The sequence below is a fragment of the Globicephala melas genome, chromosome 9 (assembly GCF_963455315.2).
Source record: "Globicephala melas chromosome 9, mGloMel1.2, whole genome shotgun sequence".
NCBI classification, from domain to species: domain Eukaryota; kingdom Metazoa; phylum Chordata; class Mammalia; order Artiodactyla; family Delphinidae; genus Globicephala; species Globicephala melas.
In genome coordinates, this window is record NC_083322.1 from 6726303 (window position 1) to 6732302 (window position 6000).

Consider the following 6000-nt stretch of genomic DNA (forward strand, 5'->3'; position numbering starts at 1 on the left):
CTGAACCACCTGCCCTTCCCAGAGCACTGTGCTGTTCCACATCTCTGCACATGCTGTTCCCGCTGCAGACGATGTCCTCCTTCCCTTTGCCCCACTGCCCCATCCACCTGGTGCACTCCTTCTTACCCCTCAGTTCATGGCTCAACCTCACCCAGCCTTCCGCAGTTTCTGCAGGTGGAATTGATGCCTCCCCTGTTTTTCCATGGACGCTTGCTCAGACTCCATCTGTCATCTCACAGGACTCTCTCTTACTTTGTATATCGTGTGTTCCTGGAAATGTGTATAAAGGTGTATGTATAAAAATGAAGCAATAAAATGATGCGACCAACAAGGGGGTAATTTCCAAAATATACATACAAGCAACTCATACAACTCGAAGTCAAAAAAACAACCCAATCAAAAAATGGGCAGAAGACCTAAATAGACATTTCTCCAAAGAAGACATACAGATGGCCAACAAGTACATGAAAAGATGCTCAACATTGCTAATCATTAGAGAAATGCAAATCAGCACTACAATGAGGTACCACCTCACACCAGTCAGAATGGCCATAATTAAAAATTCTACAAATAATAAATGCTGGAGAGAGTGTGGAGAAAAGAGAACCCTCCTACACTGTTGGTGGGAATGTAAACCGGTGCAGCCACTATGGAGAACAGTATGGAAGTTCCTTAAAAAACTAAAAATAGAGTCACCATATGATCCAGCGATCCCACTCCTGGGCATATATCCAGGAAATGTGAAACCTCTAAATCAAAAAGATACATGCACCCCAATGTTCATTACAGCACTATTTACAATAACCAAGACATGGAAACAACCCAGATGCCCATCAACAGATGATTGGTTTAAAAAGATGTGGTATACATATACAATGAAATATTACTGATCCATAAAAAAAAAATGAAATATTGCCATCTGCAGCAACATGGATGGACCCAGAGATTATCATACTAATCAGACAAAGACAAATATGATATGATATCACTTATATATGGAATCTAAAAAATGATACAAATGAATTTAGTTACAAAACAGAAACAGACTCACAGACACGGAAAACAAACTAACAGTTACCAAAGGGGAAAGGGAGGGGAGAGATAAATTAGGAGTATGGGATGAACAGATACACACTACTGTATATAAAATACATAGGGGCTTCCCTGGTGGCGCAGTGGTTAAGAATCTACTGTATATAAAATAGATAAGCAACACAGATTTACTCCGTAGCACAGGGAACTACATTCAATATTTTGTGATAACCTAGAATGGAAAAAATCTGAAAAAATAGATGTGAATCACTTTGCTGTCACCTGAAACGAACACAATATTGTAAATCAACTAAACTTCAATTAAAAAATAAAAGAAGCAAGGGACTTACAAATCACAAGGAAGGCTTTATTCCCTGACAGCAGCTGTAAAACAAAGTTCCTGATTTGCGTAATTGTCACGTTTCTTTTCACCCTGAGTATTGTACAGTTTGTATACGATTATCTAAAAACATTAAAAGCACTGTTTAGACATTAAGTATATATACTTAATCTCTGTCTTAAGAAAATTCTTTGTCAAAAAGTAATAAACACAAAATACTGAATACACTCCTGATACAAATACCTAGGAATTCCAGGTGGGATATAATAAACGTAATTTTAAATATAGAGCTAATATAGAAAGGAATAAAGGGAGATCCTATTGTGCCAGAAACAAAGACAGAACAGAGCAGCCACGTTGGAAGCCTACGAGGAGCTGCTGCACCTACCTGGAGTGGGCCTTGGGTCCATGGAGGTGAGAAGTTGGAACTAACACCTCCAGATAAAGTCCCTTCAAGGCCTCATCTTCAGAAAATACATGGTTCACAAACAATGCATCCTAACATCAAAAGATGATGTGTTACTTGGGTCCTCAGGAAGCAGATGCTGAGACATAGTTTGAAGTACAAGAGGAGAATGATGCCTATGAAAGGTAAAAGGAGGAGGAAGCAGGGTTTTGCAGGCAAAGTCTCAGACCAGGACGCATATCCAACATCCGTGAAAGGAAAGAGGAGAAGAAGCAGTTTTGGGCAGCAGGAACAGACCATTATGCAGCTCTGACAAAGTTTCAGCCAACTAAACAAAGGGTTCTAGAGCAAATATTGCCCGTTAGAGGAGTCCTGTGTTGGGAAGAAATGACCAGGCCTAGGACCCCACCTGCTCACTCATTGCCTGGGGCTTTCCAAGAAAAGCATGGCCTCAGCTGGAAAGCCAAGGCATTTCCTAGAGGTGTAACTGGTCAGTTAACTGCACTTCTTGTAGCTGAATCCTAAGCTCTTGAACAGAGATCTGAGTGGCATATCTCCATGCCTGCCACAGTGACAAAAAGCTTATCTATCTCAGGCTGGGCTCTGGGTCATGGTAGTGGATGGGGTGATATCTTCCTTGAGAATCCAAAACCACAGATAGTACCTTATGGAGATCGGGATTCAAATTTTACATTACCTTCGGGGCTGATAAATTGACATAAAAATTGGACCTAGGCCAATGAAAGCACTTGAGGTCTCTGATTGAAGGAAACAAAAACAGGAGGAACTATCCCACAATCCAGACCACAAGCCCAGCTCAATATAAACTCACAATCAGAAACTGCAAAACCCACAAGGAAACAGTCCACCATTATTGAGAATATAACGAAAGAGCAGGAGTAAATATCCAGGAACTTGAATTCAGGTAAAATAATTCAAAACAGACTATAATGTGAATATTTTTATAATTTCTAAAAACTAAGGGCAAAGAAGTAGAAGCAGCAGCATGGTAAAAGCAAGGTAAATAGAAATCACCAAACCTTAAGAAAAATCAAGACACTATTAAAAAGAAACATTTTAAAAAGAAAGCATGAGAAAAAATAGAGCCACTGAAATTAAAAAACTCAATGGACTGGTTAAGGTTAAACAGCAGACCTAGACACAGCTGGGAAGAATTCATTAAATGAAAGATAGTTGAGGAAAGTACCCAGAATGAAAGACAGATAAAATGATGGATGGAAACATATGGTATGTTAAGAACATAGACTAGGAACACTGACCATACATCTATCAAATCAGATTTTCTTATCTAGAAAGAGATAATTAGGAAATTAGAAGAAAATAAATATTTTTTGAAAGAATAACAGTCTTCAAGAACTGATGAAAGATATAAATCCTCAAATCCAAGACACACAAATGTAAATCCACTTGTATAAACATTGTGGCGAAACTAGAACACCAAAAACAAAGAAGAAATCCTAAAAGCAACCAGAGAAAAAGACAGATTGACATCAAAGAAAGAACTACTAGATTGACAGTAGACTCTTCTATGATAAAAATAAAGGTCAGAAGACAATGGACGAACACCTACACAGTGGTGAGGGAAAATAACTGTCAACCTAGATTTTATACCCTGATCAATTGTCACACACGAGCAAAACCAAATAAAGACAGTTCCAGAAAATAAAAACTGGAAATGTACCATTTATAAACCCTCACTGAAAAACTACTGAGGACTATCCTTTGAGAAGAGGAAACTTGAACTCAGTAAGAAGAAGGACACAAGGAGAGTGGTGAGCAAAACAAATTTAGTAAACATAGGTAAATCTCAACATGCATTGACTTTGTAAGACAATAATAAAGACAAGTTTGGGGGATACAAAACAAATGGAACTACAATACTAGACAACATGTAAGAAGGATAGAACATGCCTTCAATGAAAGTATCCTACGGTCTTGGTGATTTCAAGAGAAGGGCAGAGACAGCAATTACATTTAGACTTCGTAAGTCAAATATACATATTTACTATGTTCATCACAGCTGCTGAAAGAACAGAGGTAGAATGGCTCCTAGCAGAGGGAGAAGAGATGAATAAAGAAAATCTGATTAATCTAACAGAAGGTAGGGAAAGGGGGAAAGAAGCAAAGTTACAGTAAATAAAGATCACAAAATAAGATGATAGAAAAAATCCATATATATCTATATTCACAATAAATATAAAGAAAATAAGCTCTCCAGTTGAAAGACAAATTGTCAGATTATAAAACTAAACAAAAATCCAGCTCTATGAAGTTTTATGAGAAACATTAATTCATTGGGGCATAAACATAAAATAGTTTCCCTTTTTCCCGTGACTGCCCCATAATTGTGTTATGTCAACCCTTGTTTTCTTACTGGTTATTCAGTACAATAATGACATCTTTTTGAAATTCCAAAATGTTTCATCACTTTCTCTTGTCAGAGAGTCTCATTTCAGCCTCAGTCTGAACTGTGTTTGAACTCAGTCAGAGCTGGGGTCCCCTCCACTCCAGTTCAGGCTAGATCTGTCTGGGGCACTAGCGGCTTGAGGTGAAGAGGGCATGCGGTCTGCTTTCCAAACCCTTCTTCGTTTTTCTCTCTGGTCTTCCAAGCTTCCTCCACCCACACTCTAACTTAGGCTTTTGCAAAGCCTCACTTTTGGCCAAAGCATGGAGCGTTCAAAAAGGAGGTGAAGGAGGACGTGGTTTTCTGTGTTGACTGGAACCCTCCCACCGCTGGGTCCCACCTGGGACCGTGGGCCTCTGCTGCTATGGTGGTTTCCAGGTATGCAGTATGTGAGGTTACCTTGGGGTAGTGCTCAGCTTCACTCTGTCCCACTCTGACACTGAGACTCACTCCCAGAGGGGTAACTAGAAATTTCTGTCCCTAGCTCTTCCCAGAGGTAGGCACCCATCAAGTGGCCTGTGGCCATGTGGGCCTGTGGGGTGTGGGCACAGCAGAGTCCCTGCCCCTCCCCCAACCCCCATGCTCTTTACAAGAAAGCAAGGAAGTTGCTTGGGTTGTATACTGCACCATCAGAGGTTGAGGGGAACTGGAATGGGGTGGGAGTAGCCTAGTGTCTTTCTGGTGATGTTTTTAAGCCTTCAGAAATCTCTATGTTAAAAACTGTCTGTTTCCACGTTCCAGTGTGCCCACACCTACACGGGACATGGATCAAGCACCCTCCTCTTCTTCCCTGTAATGGAAGAGGGAGACTGCAAAGGGCACTGAGCCATACTTCTGGGCTCCACAAAAGAGGACCAAGAACTCTCTCGCATCGTGGAAAGGGAGGGACGGCCCAGAAACCTGTTCTCTCTAGTCTCTTTATGCAGGGATTGGGGGGCGGGCACGGGGATAGTGTCAGTTCTTAAGTGGTGCCTCCTAGTAAGCTCTGTAGGTAAGTGACAGTTCCCACGCCTTCTGGCCACACAAAATCAAAACATGGGGTAGGTTATGCCTTTTGTCCTCAGCTCTGGGCCTTAGCCTCAATGCCCAGACAAGGGCAAAAAGACACTTGACATTCTGTCACATGCTGTTTACAAGAGATATCTAAAACTTAAGGACACAGTATAGAGTAAAGTAAAGAATTGGGAAGGAAAAAAAAGACATACCAGCAAACACTAACCAAAAGAAAGCTGGCATAGTAATACCATTGGACAAAACAGGCTTTAAAGCAAAAACTATTACTAGGATAAAAAGGTCACTATATTGTGAAAAAAAGTATGATATAATGTAGCTAACAGCATGATCTCAAAATATATAAAGCAAAAAATGACAGAATTATGAGGAAAAAATTGAAAAAAACCCACAATGGAATGCTTCTATACACCTCTTTCTCTGTAATTGATAAAACAGACAAAAATTAGTAAGAATACAGAAAATTTGAAAAGCATATTAATGTTATCCAAACAATTAGAGATTTCTATGTTCTTTTCAAATATACATGGAATATTTACAAAAACTGGCTGTAAGCAAATTATAACAAATTCCAAATAACCAATTTTATTCAGATCACTTTTTATACTCAAAATACAATAAAATTAGAAATAAAGAATAAGATGATATACAAAATGTTTTTCCTTTTCTTTTGCGGTACGCGGGCCTCTCACTGTTGTGGCCTCTCCCATTGTGGAGCACAGGCTCCGGACACACAGGCTCAGCAGCCATGGCTCACAGGCCTAGCCGTTCCGTGGCATGTGGGAT